Source organism: Hippopotamus amphibius, chromosome 3 (assembly GCF_030028045.1).
Source record: "Hippopotamus amphibius kiboko isolate mHipAmp2 chromosome 3, mHipAmp2.hap2, whole genome shotgun sequence".
Taxonomy (NCBI): domain Eukaryota; kingdom Metazoa; phylum Chordata; class Mammalia; order Artiodactyla; family Hippopotamidae; genus Hippopotamus; species Hippopotamus amphibius.
This window is the reverse complement of record NC_080188.1, coordinates 116,028,605-116,047,948: the sequence shown is the minus strand read 5'-3', so window position 1 is coordinate 116,047,948 and position 19,344 is coordinate 116,028,605.

The following is a 19,344-nucleotide window of genomic DNA, read 5'->3' as shown; positions in this document are numbered from 1 at the left end:
AAAGTGATCATAATTTGTTGCTTTTCCATACAAATATATGTCTATTTTCAAAAAGAAAGAGTAGAAGAATAAACCAAAAACTAATAAAAATTGTAATTTGTGGTGGAGAGACTGAGACAGAAATGAGATTTTTCTTGTTTTATAGTTGGAGTTTTCAACCATGTAAATGTGTTACAGAATCAAAAAATAGATAAGTAAATACATCTGTCAAAATTGAGAATTAAGACAAATGTGCCTAATTCTATCAAGTTGGTGACATAGTCCCACAGAACAACTCATTACGTAAGTGGCTTTAAAATACAGAATTTTGACTCCACATTCAGACTGGGATATCTTCTAAGGACAAAGACAAACAAATAAAGAAATATACGCTCCCTCCAAAACAAAACAAAAAACAAAAAACAAAAGAAATCTGAAACTATATCCAACACCTTAAGATTGGTGATATTGCTACTGTTATTTTGAAAGTATCATAAGTATGTTAGAGGTTAAAGCAAGTAAGTAATTAATGCTAATGTTGTTATGAAGCAAAAATTTCAGTGGAAGAGAGAAAAGAGATTTAAGTATACAACCAAAAAGCTTAACTAAAACCATGTCATCTTATAACTTGAATTGGAAGTATAAGTTTGTGCCAATTAATTTTTTTTTTCTTTAAAAGATAATCTGTACTTCTTGGCTCTGACCACTGGAAAGCCTAGAAGCAATGGCAACTCGATAACAGTGAGTATCCTGAGGCCTAGCTTGTGGCCTCTAAATACCATTTCCCACCAGAGGATCCAGAGATTCTTGAAGAGATGGCTGATTTCAGGGCTGGGCCAAGAAGTGCACAAGATAAGCCAGGGAATCTTGAAGGACCAGAAAGTTGAGGGCCTTCAAAGACCACCGGGGGATGGACAAAAAGTTTAGGAATCCACATGAAGAGGCCAAATGTGGTACAATTTTTGCATCACATCAAATCAATTGAAACAAAATAAATATACAAAAAGCCATGGCTGAGAATTCCCTGGTGGCACACTGGACAAGACTCCACACTGTCCACGCAGGGGGCTTGGGTCTGATGCTTGGTTAGGGAAATAAGTCCCTCATGCCACAACTAATAGTTCACATGCCACAACTAAATTTTTGCATGCCACAACAGAAGACCCCGTGTGCCACAACTAAGACCCAGTGCAGTCAAATAAATACGTATTTTTTTAAAATGCTGAATAATATTCCACTGTATGTCTACCACATTTCCTTAACCATCAACTGTTGATGAGTCTAAGTTGTTTCTACATCTTGTCTAGTGTGAGTGATGCTGCAATGTACATGACAGTGATCTAGGAGAGACAGCACTGAGTGATCCTGAAGAGACATCTTAATTTCCTGCCCAAGAATTGAACCTCTGTAGCCTGGATGAAAAACTAGCGATTCTAACCGCTAGACCACTAAGGGCTAGAGGCTAGAAGCAAAGTGGCTCTAGCTCTTTCCCCCATTTGAAAGCAAGAATGGTTCAAGGAGGCAAAAACTGTAAAACAGGTACAAATTTTATTATTAGAGACACAGTACAACCTATGGGAGAGCACACAGAGAAGCAGTTTTTTTATTTAAGACAGAAGCAAGGCAGAAATACACACCTGGGGGAAAGGGTATGGACATCCTCTCTAATGAGGAGGAGCACAATAAGTCAGAAATTCAGCAGAAATACACACCCAGAGGTGTGCAGGGATTCTGAAAAGGCAGTGAAGGAAAGAGGTGATTTAAATTACTTATATAAGACACTATTTTCGGGTGTTTGTTTGCCTTTGGCCAATTATCTTGTTACTTCTTTCACACCTGACTGGTCCTAGGCCCCTTCCCAAGATGTGTGTACAACTTTTTGCTAAGATGTGTCCCACTGCAGAGGCCTAGGGGTGCATGTCCACACTTATTGGGGGGGGGGGGGTTCCCACTCCCTTTGGACTCCCAAGGAGCCTTCCTAGGCAGACAGGGAAGTTTTCTTTGACCTCAGGAGTGGGCACTTCATCTCTTTACTTCAGCAGAGCTCAACTTCTGCCACAAGCTTTGTCCTTGGAGTGTCTGGGTGAAAACAAAGCTTCAGTTTGACTCCACTTGACAAACACCAGCTGTCCAGCACACAGGCCCATCTATCTCCTACCTCAACAGGGCAAATATCCCTTTGACATCATTATTTTAATTTTTTGGATTAAATACTCAGAAGTGAGAATGCTGGATCAAATAGGAATTCTCTTTTTAATTTTTTGAGGAATCTCCATTATGTTCTCCAGCAGCTACAAGATTTTACATCCCCACCAATTGTGTACAGTGTTCCACATCCTCGTCAACACTTGTTATAGATTGTTTGTTGATACTGACCACCCTAATGGATGTGAGATAGTATCTTACGGTCATTCGATTTGCATTTTCCTGATGATTAGTGAGGTAGGAACTGTCCTTATTCCAAATTTACAGAAGAGGAAACTGATGTCCAGAAATGAACTTATCAAGGTCACATGACTGGTAGGTGTCAGGGATGGGATGTGAACCCAGGCAGGAAAGCTCCAGGATGTACATGCCTGGTGAGTATGCTGCACTGTCTTCCACGTGCTTAGCAAACTTGGGATTACGCTGCTTTGTATTCTGTTCTTTTCTCTCAATGTTATATCAGAACAATTTCTCATAACATTAAATACTCTCCAAAAAACAATTTTAAGGAGGTCAGTTGCATGATGGCCTATTTATGCTGTGGACACTTTATGTTTAATGGGCCTTGGGATGTCCCAGATGTTCCCTTTTATAGGAGACTCTAAGGACTACATCCTTGATTATTTAAGTTTTAGGGTACTTCTGATCATCGCTTTAGCATAAATCTTAGAAGCAAAATTGCTGATTCAAAGACCATATATATTTTAAGAACAAGTCATCTCCAAAAAGATTGTACCAATTTACACTCTTTCAAGAAGTGTTCAAGATTTATCTTTCTCCTGTTTTTTTCTTTCTCCTTCTCTCTCACTGATGGCTATAAATCTCTTTGGTCTGCCGTGGGTAAAGGATAAAAGTGGAAAGTGGGAGAAGGTGGTTGCTTTGAAGATCAGACTTTGGGACTTTACTGGCGAATCAGTGGTTAAGACTCTGGGCTTCAAGAGCAAGGGACAAAGGTTTGATCCCTGGTTGGGGAACTAAGATACCACATGCCCTGTGGTGGAGCAATAAAAAGAAAAAGTCGATGAAGATCAGATTTATCCTCATGTTGGTAGCAAAGGCTACAAACATAGAACCTCAGGAACAGTGGACTCATTAACAGACACAGCTCCAGCCCAGCCTTAGACTCATCTAGGGAAGCAAAGCCTGAGTTTTTCTGGCTGATATTATGTCAGTAAGACCTGCTGACACCATGTGTCTCCCAATATGGATGCAGCAGTGTGTCCTAGTGGAAGCATCTACCAATTCATACCTTCATCTTTTCAACATGTTTTTATTGAGCGTCTACTATGTGCCTGTCACCAGTACTGGGGCCAGAAGGCTGGAGGAGACTTCCTTCATCTGTACAGTGAGGGTCATGCCCTGCAGGGGCTCATGGGGAGACAGTGAAATGGCCTATGTAATTAATCAGAGTTATTACTCTTACTCTTATTGGTGGTTTCTCACCAACAGAGAGACATTGCTTATGGTTCCATGAAGAGCCCTTGGAAAATGAGTTTGAGAAACTGGTCACTTGAGTCTCCATTAAGCCTAGATCATCATATTTACTGTTAAGAAGAAAAATACCAGTTCTGCTCTCACCTTTCCCTCCTATATTAGCTCTGCAACCAATCCTCTTTCACTCCCCTCAAGCCAATTATAATCCAGTGCCATCCCAAAAGGACCAGGCACATGTCACCATAGACATAGGGCAGATCTGCACACACATGGGAACTGCAGGACTTAGGGGTGTGTTTCAGGGTGGGGTGGCAAGACTGAAGTCAATGCCCTCCCCTTGCCCTACCCCAGCCTTTCCCTGGCTCCCTGAAGAGGAAGCCCCTCCCTCCTCTGGCCTCCTACCCACACCTCTGTTGTTTTCTCCATTTGGCCCTCCCCTTTGGGGGTGATTCTTTATCAGTCTCCATGAACCAGTGGTGGGTTCCTAACCCAGCCCTCTAGCCCTGGGGTCCACCACAGCACTTAGCACACAGTAGGTGCTTAGTAAATCTGTACTGAAAGAAAAGACAAGGAAGGAAGGAGACGTCCCTTTCACTGATGTTCCTCTTGCCTGAGTAAAGGCCCATGCTATGATTGTGTTGGGGTGTGTTTTCCACCTTATTTACTCTTTCCTGTGCCTTCTCTCATCTAGATCTCCCTCCACCTCTGACCTCTGCCGTCTCCAGCCTGGACCTCTGCTTAGGGTCTGCAGGTGGGAAGAAATGATGTTTCCACTCCAAATGTGCCAAACAATGGCAACTTGAACCAAATGGTTTGTAGCTCTGCCCCTGGAGGAAGCTCAGAAAGGCTGAAGGCTTTGTGCACCCCGGGTCCCCCTTTACATGTGTGGCACCCTCCCCAACAGTGATAGAGGCCAAGGGAAGGGGCATCCAGGGCCCTGGAGGGGTGGGGTTGGCTCAGGGATTCACATGGCCTGTCACTTGGGAAGTGGGACTGGAAAGGACACTGCAGGTGTGGGTGGAAGATAGCTGGTGATTGGGGTGTGGGGACAAAGAGGAAACATCTCAGCTTGAAAGACCACACCCAGGACCCCCCTGGAGCAGAAGCCCTCTGCCAAAGGACCTCTGAGATGGGAAGAATAAATTCTATTTTTATTACCCCTTACCATCCCTCTGAATGAGGAGGTATTTGTGTTGATGGGGCCATCACCAACTCTTCCGTGGTCTAGGACACCCCCCTGCCACTTCCTTTGGGGCTGCCTCTCCCAAGCTCCAGTCCCATGGTGCTGGAGGAAACTGTCAATCATGTTGGTCAGGGACAAGTAACCACGTAAAGCCAATCATAGTACACCAGGTGCCTGCCAGGATGGTTGGTCCAGGGCTGGACACATGATCTGAGGTGGATCAATCAGAGCCCTCCCTGGTACCCTGATCACTTCTGACCTTCTTCCCTTAGGAATTAGACACCTTGGGGATATATGTGTAGAAGCCTGAGGGAAGAAAGCTGTCAAGCTAAGAGAATCAAAGATGAGAGAAGGGAAAGAGCAAGGGAGAAAAAGAGTGAGCTGATGGCTTCTGATTTCTTGTGTCCAGTCTCTGAGATGTTTGGATCTGCTCTGGTTCCTGTGTTCTGGATCCCCAGTATCCTTCCAGTAAGTCTCCCCTTTCCTTGAAGCCAGGTGGAGCTGGGCTTCTCTCACTTGTGGTTCAGATATGGTTCTAGATCCTGCCAGATTATGAGGCACCTCCCAAACCCAAAGAGAGGCACCCATTCATATTAGCACCATTGGGAGTGGAATCCTTTATTCTTTACTGAGAACAGGGCTTTGCAGAGCACCTAACACAGTCCACCACCATCCCTGGGTGGGAGTGCCCTACGTGTGAGTGAGTGTGTGTGCTTGGAGTGGGCCTGATTGATTCTTGAAGCAGCCCCAGAATTTACACTGTGGGGGCCGGGCCAGGCCAATCCTGTTGTTTCCCTGCCGTAAACCAAGAAATACAGGCTCAGGGAGACATCACCCAGGATCCAGCTCTCCGACGGGTTCAAGTTCTCTATGCCACCTGGAGGGAGAAGAATCAAGATGGCGGAGTAGGAGGACGTGCGCTCACTCCCTCTTGCAAGAGCACTGGAATTACAACTAACTGCTGAACAACCATCAACAGAAAGACACTGGAACTCACCAAAAAAAACCACCCCACATCCAGAGACAAAGGAGAAGCCGCAATGAGACGGTAGGAGGGGCGCAATCACATTAAAATCAAATCCCATATATGCTGGGTGGGTGACTCACAAGCTGGAGAACAGTTATACTGCAGAAGTCCTGAGGGTTCTGAGCCCCACATCAGGCTTCCTAACCTGGGGGTCCAGCAACCGGAGGAGGAATCCCCAGAGAATCAGACTTTGAGTGCCAGCGGGATTTGATCGCAGGACCTCCACAGGACTGGGCGAGATGGAGACTCCACTCTTGGAGGGCACAGAAAAAATGTGCTCACCAGGAAGCAGGGGAAAGGAGCAGTGACCCCAGAGGAGAATAAACCAGACCTACCTCCTGGTGTTGGAGGGTTGCCTGCAGAGGTGGGGGGTCAGCTGTGGCTCACGGAGGAGACAGGGGCACTGGCAGCAGGGGTTCTGAGAAGTGCTCATTGGCATGAGCCCTCCCAGAGTCCACAATTAGCTCCATCAAAGAGCCTGTAAGCTCCAGGGCTGGGTCGTCTCAGGCCAAACGACCATCAGGGTGGGAACACAGCCCCACCCATTGGCAGACTAGCAGATTAAAGTGTCACTGAGCTCCACCCACCAAATCAGATTAAAGTTTTACTGAGCACCACCCACCCAGCCCAACCCACCATCAGTCCCTCCCATGAGGAAGCACCCACGAGCCTCCCAAACAGCTTCCTCCACAAGAGGGCAGAGAGCAAAATCAAGCAGTATCAGCAGTATTTCATCTTGTGGAACTGAAAATCACAGCCACAGAAAGATAGAGAAAATGAAAAGGCAAAAGACTTTGCACCAGATGAAGGGACAAGATAAAACCCCAGAAAAACAATTAAATGAAGAGGAGATAGGCACCCTTCCAGAAAAAGAATTCAGAATAATGATGGCGAAGATGATCCAGGACTTTGAAAAAAGATTGGATGCAAAGATCAAAAGGTTGCAAGAAAAGTTTACCAAAGACCTAGAAGAATTAAAGAACAAACAAACAGAGATATGCAACACAATAACTGAAATGAAAAATACACTAGAAGGAACCAATAGCAGATTAACTGAGGCAGAAGGGTGAATAAGTGAGCTGGAAGACAGAATGGTGATAATCACTGATGCAGAAAAGAATAAAGAAAAAAGAATGAGAAGAACTGAAGACCGCCTAAGAGACCTCTGGGACAATGTTAAATGCACCAACATTCGCATTATAGGGGTCCCAGAAGGAGAAGAGAGAGAGAAAGGACCTGAGAAAATACTGGAAGAGATTACAGTTGAAAACTTCCCTAACATGGGAAAGGAAATAGCTACCCAAGTCCAGGAAGCACAGAGAGTCCCAGGCAGGAAAAACCCAAGGAGAAACATGCCAAGACATATAGTAGTCAAACTGACAAAAATTAAAGACAGAGAAAAGTTATTAAAAGCAACAAGGGAAAAATGCCAAATAACATACAAGGGAACTCCCATCAGGTTAACAGCTGATTTCTCAACAGAAACTCTACAAGCCAAAAGGGAGTAGCACGTTATATTTAAAGTGATGACAGAAAAAAACCTACAACCAAGAATACTCTACCCAGCAAGAATCTCATTCAGATTCAAGGGAGAAATCAAAAGCTATACAGACAAGTTCTCTATGCCACCTGGAAAGCTGCTGAGGCAGAGGACCCGAAGACTATGGAGGAGAAGGAAATACACCCCAGTCAGTGTGAGCCCTTATCTGCCACCTCCCTCAGTATCTAGAGCCAGCAGCTTCCTTCTCTACTTTGGTAAGAACCAAGTGGAACTCTTAGTTGCTGCGGATAGAGGGGTGACCATCCAAGAACAAGAATGCCCAAGACATGTGGTTGCCCTGAGAGAGGAGTGTGGAGTTCAGAAAGATTGTGGGTTTCTGATAATAGATGCAAATGCTATACAGAGGATGGATAAACTTCAAGGTTCTCCTGTATAGCACAGGGAACTATGTCCAATAACCCGAGACAAACCATAATGGAAAGATTAGGAAAGAGAATATACGTGTGTGTGTGTGTGTGTGTGTGTGTGTGTGTGTAACAGAGTCACTTAGCTGTACAGCAGAAATGAAAGCAACATTGTAAATCAACTGTATTTCAATAAAATTTAAAAAATCAATAAAAGAACAAGAATAGCCCATAGTTTCCTTGTTTCTTTCCTTATGACCCACGCTCACTGTTTTCTCTGCGGAGAATGCCCTTTCTTCTCTCTCTTCCCCACAACCTGTTCTTCAAGACTGTGCTCCGCCCCTCTTGGAAGACTTCCTGGACCCACGCTCACCCTCGCTGGCCACTCCAGGCTGTGTTGGGTGACTTACCATGGGGCTCCCCTTGTCTGTAGCCCTCATCACCCCTAATCGGAACCTGGTACTACTTGGCACAGCCCCCAGAGGTGCCAATGACATGGAGTCCAGTGTAAATTTGCCTCAACCCAAGCAGGCCTCCTCATGGTTCCATGAGACTGGCGGTTTCGAGTTACTGGAATTCCCTCTCTTCACCAAAGCCTTCTTTGAGCCCATCAGCCACATCTGAACTCCCAAAGGGAGTTGATATTAAGCCTCAACCCTGTGCCAGGGCTGTGCAGTCACTGTGCACCCTTTACTCACATGAGCATCCAACCTCCCCACAGAGGGGTCTGGTAGCCCAGTTCAGAGAGGGGGAGCTGTGGCTTAGCAAGGGGAAGTTGTAGCTGAGGACTAGGGGAACCATATAATTGATCATCTAACCAGGACTTTTTAGAGATGGGAAGGGAGACGGTTAATCATTATGCTGGGACAACACACTGAGACTGTCCGCAGCAAACCCAACGTCACGTGGCCTATTTCAGGGATTCCTAAGGCTAACTTTCCATGTTCTTCCATCTCAGGGCTCAGGTGGAACTGAAGCTCTTCGAGGGCAGAGGCCCTTAGTGTTCCCCTCTCCTTGTGCCTCGCACCATGCCTACACGGGGTGGTGTCTCCATTTATTCCAGGATGATGGATGTCCCAGACTGCCCTTTACTCTCAAGTGGTTAGTTTTGTGGGAGGCACTGGCCAGGCTCAGGGGCTCAGCAGCATCTGCAGTGGTGTGGCTTGGCCTGCAGAGGGCCCCCTCCTCCCAGCAGCAGCCCAAGGGTTCCTGCAAGGCCCCCAGAGTTGGCCCCTCACCTTCTGGATGTAGGCTTGAGCGGGCACTGGGTAGTCCATGCCGTTGATGGTGAAGATGATGTCAGGCATGCGGGGGATCAAGTCACATGGAACCACCCACTATTAGAAAAAGAGGAGAGGTTGGCAGAGCTGATCCCTGGGGTGTGGCGAGCCTCAGAGTTACCCTGGGGCATGTGCCTTCACCTCGTAACCGACATGCCTGGCACTGATGAACCTCTTGACAATGTTGATCAGGTCACTTGAGCCAAGTAGCAGTGAGGTCCTGGTATCCACAATGGCTTGGCAGCAATGGAAACAACCAAGAAACTGCCCATTCATGATGATGCTGGGAGACAGTGGGACAAATTGGGCACCAGGATCACTCTGAAGTCTCCCCTCTATGACTGCCCTCCTCCCTGACTGTCCCCAGAACAACACTTCAGCTCATGCCTGACTCTGTTTTCCTTTGTTCTATTCATGTTACCTTCTTTGACTTCCTTTCAGTTCTCAAATGCACCAGGCCCTTTTGTGCCTCAGGGCCTTGGCATGTGCTGGTCGCCCTTCCTAGAAGACCCCCATCCGCTTTGTCTAGCTAACTTCTCCTCATCTTCCAGGTTCCAGCTTAAATGTCCCTTTTCCAGGGAAGTCTTCCCCCCAAACTAGATCAGGCTCCTGTCTTGGTCACTCTCTGTAGACTCTTCCTCACTTGCAGCAAGTACTGAAGTGGTAATTCATTATGTGTGTGATGCGTTTCATGTACATCTGCCTCACTAGATGTAAGGGCAAGTTGTATGCTCAGTGCCCCCCTCAAGTGCCCAGCACATAGTGGATGCCCGATGAATCTTTGTTGAATCAATGAATGAATAACTGAAGAAATGCACAAGGAATAACCAGAGACCTGTGTCTGGTGTCTGACCAGCAATGGGTCAACCCACACAGTGAAGATGAGGTTCTCTGGGGCAGCAGGTGCTCAGAGTAGTGGGAAGGGAGACACAGGCTGCCCTGGGAGAGGTTGTTTCCCAGCATGGATTCCTACCCGGCTCAGATACTAAGACCCCGGCCAGATGATGCCCGAGTTAGCCCTGGGGACCTCCTAGAAACACATAATCATCTGAGGGTGTCACATAGAATCCCATCAGCCACTGCACCTTGTTCTCAGGCCACTCCTGGATCCCAGCTTCCTGCTGCTGTCCCAGCCCCTGCCCCACTGTGTGCCCAGGATTGGTGGGGTATGTGGCAATGGGTAGGGGGAGTGTACCTTTGTATGAGTTGCTTTCAGGTCTCAGGAATGCAGCCAACCTCTCTCCACTGCTGGGGAGCTTCTCCCCGAGGAAACCAGTTTTCCCAGTTTGTCCAGGATATTCCCTGTTTTTAAACTGGACGTTTTGTGTACTGAGAACTCCCCCATTCCCAAGTAGCCCTGGACATTTGGTCATCTAATCAAAATCCTGTTTAAGTTGCTGAAATTCTCCCTGATTCTCTTTTCATCACACTTTAGTGTCCTCAAGCCATGCCATCTGCCTCACAGTGCAGTGGGTACAGCCCTCTCTGGGTTGCACAACAGTCTCTGGACCCTGTTCAGGACCTTGGTCAGGGCCCTGGTCAGGAGACCTGGGGTAATTATGAGCCCATGGGTGGTGTGTGTATCTGTGTGTTTGTGTGTGTGTGTCTGTGTGTGTACCTATGTGTGTGTGTGTGTGTGCCTATATCTCTGTCTCTGTGTGTCTGTGGGTGGAGTGTATGACTGTGTGTGTGAGTGTGTGTCTGCACGTGCATTTGTGTGTGTCTGCGTGTGTCCCTGTGCACGAGTGGGAGCATCACCTGGGGAGGCCCTCAGAGGGAGAGGCTTACCAGTTCACAGTTACCTGCCAGTAGTGGCTTTGGACACTGGTATCCACCTGAGCTGTCCTTTGTGGTAGCTGTGGTCCACCCTGCCAAACATCACCACACTGCCATTCCCCTTCCAGCTGAGGAGAAGAGGAAGAGGAAGGCTTGTTTTCAGAGAATAAAACCAAGCACCATCTGAGGGCTGTGCTTATCCACCCATCAGATGCACTACTAAGGTCCCTATTTTACAGATGTGGAAAGTGAGGCACGGAGGGATTGAGTACCTGACCAAGGTCAGTCTCCAGCTAATGAGTGGCACAGAAGAGGTTCGAAGCTGGGCAGCCTGGCCAGGCTCCAACCATTCACCCTTCTGAGAGCACCTGGTCCTATCCAGCAGCCAGAGTGCTCAGAGATACCCTCAGAGGACACTGTGCTGGAGGGCTCTGTCTTCCCGCTTGCATAGCCTATCATTTTTCAGATAAGGCAAGGCCAGAGGGCACTAAGGGCATGGGTTCAGGAACACCCACAGTAGGCTTCATCAGCCTGTGACCTCTGACATTCATGGGGCCCCATGCTCAGCAGGCCTCTGTGCCTCTGCTATCCATGTCTTGAAATTCCTAATATTTTTTGAACAAAAGGTCCCACATTTTCATTTTGCACCAGCTCCTGTCAATTGTGTAGCTGGTCCTGGGCTGCTGGTAAAATGTTAGTGAGGAAGAAAACATACCCACCATCCCTCTCCCTCCTTCCATGTCATATCCATCAGCAAATCCTATTGCCTTTTCTTCCAACATGTATCTTGACCCCTTCCATTACTCTCCCTCTTCCCTCCTTTCCCCTGTACCAAGCTGCTGCCCTTGAACCCATGAGTATGGTTGTGTTCCAATAAAACTTTATTTACAGGAACCAGTGCCAGGGCCAGATGTGGCCTGGGGCCATACTTATGCTGCACTACACAGTCTCTCAAGAAACTTTTGGATCAGGCGGTATATAATTTTTCATGCTACTGAAAGCATCTTACAGCTGATTTAGAGAGAGAAGCTTGTGCAGCTCAGACTTACGTACTCAAGTAGAAGGCAAAGACAGGCTGAGAAATGATGCCTCTTCTCATTAGGTTGTCGAAGACAGGGGTGGTCCCTCAGAGGGTGAGGCTGGGGTAGTCCAAGTCCAGAGTGCCACCCTAGGGTGAATGCTCTGTCCCAAACCCGTTCAGGCCAAATGGCTGGAAAACATCCACAGGGTTCCTGATCTGTGGGAGAGGAGAGTGTTCCCACATAAAGGTTCGGAAGTGGGGCTGGCAGTGGGCTCAGTTGGAGATGTCATTAGCACCTCAGAGAAGACATGAGGCCTAGCTGTGCCCTGGGTGGACCTCAGATGTTTACACCAAGCTGGGACAGGAATTCAGGTTCCCTTTGTTCAAGGCAATGGATTTTAACCAACACCTGCTCCTCCTGCACACACCATCTGAAGTGAGTCAAACTAGCCTCATGTCTTCTGTGCAGGTGGGGATATTGAGACTCAGGACAGGACCAAATGGTTCCCACTTGAGGATAAAATGAATAGAGAGCAGGGTCGTCTTGTCTTTGGCATCACTATGATCAGATGACAGAAATGGACTGAATTCACTGCAATGCATTGTGGATTCTGCATCTGCCCAGGAAGACAGACGCCCATTATACAATGTCGTTGCCAGGGTTCTTACGTGTTTGTGTGTGTGTGTGTGAGAGAGAGAGAGAGAGAGAGTACTCCGGCCCTTTGGGGGAGGCAGGCCATAGTTTTCATTGGACTCTCAAAGGCCCCCTAGAGTGAGAACCCATTTCTCAGGCCCCTCCCACATCTGCAGCCCCCTGCTTTCCCTGCCGTGATGCCTGAAGCACTTGGCTGCCTCCAGGGGCCCAAGATCAGTTTTATCCTCTCCCTAAATACCCCACACCTGCATGAATCCTGACTGGCCACCCTAGCTCTACCACTTGCCAGATTTGTGACCTTGGCAAGGCCCTGGCTCTCTGCACCTCAGTTCTCTCCTCTGTATAATGGAGCTAATCATAGTACTTGCTGTGAAGGGGGTTGTTGCAGGACTAAACACATCATTACCATGAAAGTGCCCGGCACAGTCTGAGAGTAGAAAAGTGGGTGCATTTTTCCCCTTCTCTCCCTGCTCCCAGCAAAATGAACCTTGAGCTGCTCATGGGCAAAGTTGCTGCACATCCACACCCCAAGCCACTCTCTGGGTTAGCTGTTCTGGGAGTTTGTGTGTGGTTAGGGGCACTATCTCCCTAGGGACACATGCTGCTGGGCAGCTGGCTTGCCACTAGGGGATTTTGGGATAGAAGAGCCCTCCCAGTTGGTCCTGAATCTCTTTTGTAAGCAGTGGTCACTCCCAGGGCAGACCCTGACTCAGCCTCTGGTTTCCAGTTATCCAAGTGGAGTGAAAGCCAAGAAATCCAACCATCCTCCCAGAGCCGTAAATGAGGTCTACGGGCCAGCCTGAGAGCCAGAAGGTGACGGACGAGGGAGGGTTGTAGTGCTTGTGTGTACCTGCAGACACTAGTGATGAGTGTCCCTCAGGTGCCAAGGATGGAAAAGTGTGTAGGAGGGTGAGCATAAGATGGGCGACGTGGGGCTAGGGGGATGCGGGTACTCACGGCAGGAAGGACTGCAGCAGTAGACGGAAGTCATCCACAGTCAGTTGAGCCAGGGTAAAAGAGCATCTTCAAGTGCTGAGGGGTTATTCCAATGGTGACACTGCTGACGTGGGTCAGCTATGAGGGGCGGGGACAGGTCAGTAAGGAAGGCCTGGCTGCCCTGGCCACCCCCGCCTCCCGGAGTGCTGCCCTCCTTGAGGTGTCCCATGTCTCCTGAAGTCACTTTCCAACCACCCTGCCTCACAGCCTCTGCTCAGACAATACCTTCATTTCATTTTTTTTTTTCCACATGGAATCTTAATTCATTTTTGACCAATTGACAAGGGATCAAACCTGCGCTCCCTGAAGTATTAGCACAGAGTCTTAACCATTGAACCTCCAGGGAAGTCCCAATGCCTTCATTTGAGAAGCTCTCCAGTCTCCCCTTCAAGGTCCAGCTGCAGTGTTTCCTTCTCCAGGTGGCCCTCCAAGGTCACCCCAGGCCACTTTCTCTAAACTCAGACCATATCCTATCAACACCACACAGTTTGCCCTTTCATTGGACATGTATTTATTCTTTGCCTATCACTCAGCCTGACCTATGCATTCTTCAAGAAGAGACGAGACCTTTTTTAAAATCAATAACAATAACCAGAGCATTAGATTTTTATGGTGTCACAGGCCATAGGGCTTAGTCGTTTTTACTGGTGTCCTTCTTGGATCTGAGGAGGCTGACCTTTCTCTGCCTGGGGTTGCAAATTTGATGTGCAGTTGGCTTTATCTTTTGATCAGGCATGGCTCACCTTTCACCTGGAACTCCGTGGCTCACTTAGTTCAGAAAGAACAATCTCCCTCACACTAATAACATATCTTTGGCACAGAAATGGATGTTTCCCTGCCCCCTGGTCATTGCTGGGCCCAGTCACCACAAACCAAGAGCTGAGGATGAAAGTGCCTTCTCCTCTGGGAACGGGGTCCCTGTTCCCCAGTGTTTCTGCTTCCTGCAGGAGCCCCAGCCCCAACATCCAGCCTGGACCCTCCAGGTCAACCCCAGTGCTAGGCCAGAGCACCAGGGGGTGTTGTGGAGCGGCATCCTCCCGACACACTCACATCCATGTAGTTCCTGAGGGGGTGGAGAGAAATATTCGGCATCAGTGGCATTCTGGGACCTGTGGTTAGTGTTTTCCTCCAGGAAATGTGTCAGCAGATTTTTTTCCCTGAGGGTTTCTCGCATGGTGTTTACCTTCGTTAGAGGGATTCTTTCACTGAATGTTGGGAAAAGAAAACAAAGAAGGGGCAGCAATCAGCTGTCCATGTTATTGTATAACTGTCATACTCTGCATTTTAATGGTGCTGTGTATTTTCTCAGCTTTTTTTATGAGTCTCATGTCATTATCAGGATGCCATGCAAAGACCAGGGCAAAGACCAGGGCAAAGACCTTGGTTTGAACACAGGTTCTGTTGTATAATCTTGGGTAAGTAGAATGACCATTTGGAGTCTCAGTTTCCCCATCAGTAAACAGGTGGAATATAATAACCCCCATCCCCCACATAGGATGTTGTGGGTATTAAGTGAGATGATGGATATAATGTACCTGACATGTAGGAAGTCTCAATGACAGCCCTTACCATTGCTATTGCCATCCCACTGTATCTTTTTCAAAGAAGCTCTGGGAAGGAGGTAAAAGGGGGATCATTAACTTCTTTTCACAAGGGTGCAATTTGAAATGCAGGGAGATTGTGACTTGGCTGTGGTCACACTGCTTTTTAGAGGTAAAACAGCCTAGAAGTAGCCTTCCTGATCTTTCTCCAGGGCTCAAGCAGAAGAGAGTGGTGAGAGAAGAAGTCAGGAGATGGGGAATAAATTAGGGAAATTAAAAGGTTAGAGAAGCAAGAAGAGTCAAAATAGAAAACAAACAAACAAACAAAACTCAGAGAGTTCTGCATGCACAAAGACACCCAAAGTGATGGAGAGAAAAAAGAGAGAAATACAGAGATGAAGACACAGACATATTCACACAGAAATGGAGAGAGAGCAAAAAGAAGACCTAGAAGAAAATACAGGAGAAATGCTGTTCCATACGACCACACTTAACAGTTACAGAGGCTGTGCACTGAACAACTCCAAGGCGTGCCATTTTCACATAGGTCATGATGTGACAGGCACTCCCAGAGTTGTGTAAGCCTGCAGGCCGACCCCAACACCCTTGGACCCTACGGTGCCCATTGCAAAGTACTCATCAATAAGTGTGAGTTGAACTTTAAGATTGGCAAGGAATGATAATATTCCCTTGTGATCCTGATGGATGGAAGAATAAGAGGACAAGAGAAATCCCATAAAGAGAGATGATGCCACTTACAGTCCTTGTACTTACATGACTAGGCACTCTGAGAGGGCCACCGCCTGAGGATCCCAAGCCACTCCATGTTTCTTTCCTGGCTCGAATTACTCAGGAATGAGCATGCAGTGGTATCCAAGAGCTCCTAGTTACATATGCTCCTACCTGCTCTAATTGTCCCCTTTAAGCCACTAATGGGTCTGATAAGAAATATAAATCTGTCAATAAAATCTTTACCTCCATCGTTGTCCATGGGGAGTGGACTTAGAAAATTCTCAGAATACAGAGATGTCTACTCTAATCTCTTCCTTGTGGCTTGGCTACAAATCCAAACTGAACCACATGGACTAACTGAGAGTGAGGAGACTCTTGCCAAATTGGAGATAAAACACTCCAACTAACATGATGACAATACACGCTAGGGGCCATGCTTGACATTCATGACCTCATGTGGTCTTCTTAGCAACTTCACAAGATGTGCATTGCTGTCCTCAGTTGGAGAGGAGATTGCTAGGAAGAAAAGTGGTCAAATAGCAAAGTAAAGACTTGAGGGGCAGCCCGAGTGGTCCTTATCTTCAGGGAGCTAGCAGTCGAGGGCAATTCTCACAAACTCATGGCCCAGGAGGCTAGAGAAATGAATGGAAGGGCTGGGAGGGCATCATGGACAAGGGGCAGGCAGCACATGCCCTGTCAGTGGGGGCAGCCTCTGCTCAGCTCTAACCAGCATCTGCCGTGCTGGAAAGCAGCCTGGTTGGCCAAGTTTTCAAGAGAAGTCAGAAGTCTGGATATTTATATAAAATCCCCTGATTGTAAATGTTAGCAACTGATTTTTTTTTCCCATAAAACATAGTTTCAGCCAAACCTGAAACAACTGGGTGGTGGTTTCAGCCTACAGGCTACGCAGGTTTTTATTTCCGGCCTAGAGGTAGGTGTAGAGAGGAGATAGAGAGGGGCTTCAATTCATATTGGTTGAATGAATAAGAGACTGAATGCATCTTAACCATGTTAACTTTTCTTCTATTTGTAAAGAAAGATCACCAGGGTCATATAAACCAACAAATGTAATAATGTCCACTTGCTGGCATCTGATATAAGTCCCTAATAGGATCCATGCCTTGAAACATTTTGTCTACCAAACCAAACATGCGAAGGAATAATTTTTAAGCATCTTATCTCTGAAAGAAGACAGAAAAGACCACTCAGAGGTCCTGCTCAGCCTGGGATTAACAGGCTACCTGTTAAACTGTGATTGCAGCCAAAAGTAAAGATGATGGAGTTTTATGGCTCCTTCCAGGATTCCCAGGGCCTGGGTGTTCCTGGGTGAGATCTATCCAGGCCTGTCTCTTAGGTAGGACAATGGAAGGCTGACCTGGTCACCAGGTGGGTGATAGACAGGGTGCTGCATCTTTCTACTCATTATTGCACATTTTTAAAATTCAGTTTTGGTGGTTCAATACCTATGGAGGGGATTTGACCACACCTAGCAAATGACGCACACAAATACCATTTAGCTCAGCAATTCTACTTCTGTGGATCTATCCCAAAGATACACTGGCAAAAATGCAAAAAGATAGGCACAAGCTAATCACTGCAACATTGTTTGTAAAAGCAAAAGAGTAGAAACACACCTGAAGTGACCATACATGGGGGAATTTAGGGTTTAGGGCATTTAAACAATAGGGTATAATGGGCGTGGAGACAGGCGTGGAATGGGTGAGATCTCAGGGTATACTCCCTAGTTTTTGAAAAAGAGAGACCAGAAAAGTGCTTATAGTTTTTTGCTTTTCCATACACCTATATGTCTATTTTCAATAAGAAAGAGTGGAAGAATAAACCAAGAGCTAATAAAAACTATAATTTGTGGGGCAGGGGAAGGGATACACATGAGATTTTTCTTGTTTCACAGTTTGACTTTGCAACCATGTAAATGTGATACAGAATCAAAAAAATAGATAAATAAACACACCTGTTGAAATTGAAAAGTGAGACAAATGAGCCTAATTCTATCAAGTTGGTGACATAACCACACAGAACAAAACATTACTTAAGTGGCTTTAGAATGCAGAATTTGACTCTACATTCAGAGTGGGGTATCTTCTAAGGACGAAGACAAACAAACAAAAATACCCTCCTTCTAAAACAAAAGCAAAATAAAAAAACCCAAGAAATCTGAAACTATATCCAACACCTTATTATTGATAATATTGCTAATTTTGTTTTGAAAGTATCATATGTATGTTGCAGGTTAAAGCAAATAAGTTATTAACCCTCATGTTGTTATGAAGCAAGGCTATCAGTGGAAGAGAGAAAAGAGGTTTAAATATAAAACCAAAAAGCTTAAGTAAATCCCTGTGGTCTTAAAAGTGGAATTGGAAGTATAAGTTTGTACCAATGAATTATTTTCCTTTTTTTAAAGGAAAATCTGTACTTCCTGGCTTTGACCACTGAAAAGTCTGGAAGCAATGGCAACTTGACAACAGTGAGTATCCTGAGGCCTAGCTTGTGGCCTCTAAATACCATTTCCCACCAGAGGATCCAGAGATTCTTGAAGAGATGGCTGATTTCAGGGCTGGGCCAAGAAGTGCACAAGATAAGCCTGGGAATCTTGAAGGACCAGAAAGCTGAGGGCCTTCAAAGACCACCAGGGGCCAGAAAAAAGTTTAGGAATCCATATGAAGAGGCCAAAAGTGGGACAATTTTAGTACCACATCAAATCGATTGAAACTAATTAAATATATAAAAAACCATGACTGGGACTTCCCTAGTGGTGCAGTGGATATGACTTTGCCCTCCCAATGCAGTTGGCCTGGGTTTGATCCCTGATCAGGGAACTAGATCCCACATGCATGCAGCAACTAAGAGTCTGCATGCTAGAACAAAGTAGCCTGCATGCCACAACTTAGACCTGGTGCAACCAAATAAGTAAATAAATACATTAAAAAAAAAAAAAAAAGCCAGGAGTTTCAAATGCTAACATACAACCTCTAATTTGTCACTGTGACAGATTGCTAGGAAACCAAGTCACTATTCTGAGCACTGAGAAAGAGAAATAATCATCAGTATTTATGCTATTTTTGTTTGCATGAAGCAGATTTCACATAACTACGAATAGTCAGTGAAGGAATATTCTTTTCAGTTGAATAATTCCAGCAATTAATTTCAGAAGGAATGGTAGAATCTGGAAACCACTGTCTTGCAACATCCTAATGAAACAATGGATCTAGGCAATGATCATCAATGGATGCTAAAACCATAAGATGGAAGGTTGAAGGGGAAGTTTATAATGGATGGATGACATCAGGACCCACCGTTCCAACTTAGCTTCTATCAAAGTGGAGTAACCAGAAACTATGAGCCTCTTGAAGTGATCCCATAAGAAATATATGGAACTACCTATGAAATATTCCAAAAAAATTTTTGAACTCAAGTCTAGATCTAACTACCAGTTTTCAAGGAAATACACAGATAGAGGAAGAGAGAAGCAGTCCTCTAAACCCAATACTTGGGACATTCTGTAGGACAAACAACCGCACCTCCTCCCACTTTTTAAACAAATAAATGGCATAAAGAGGGGGCTGGGGAGATACTGTTTTTTATTAAAAGT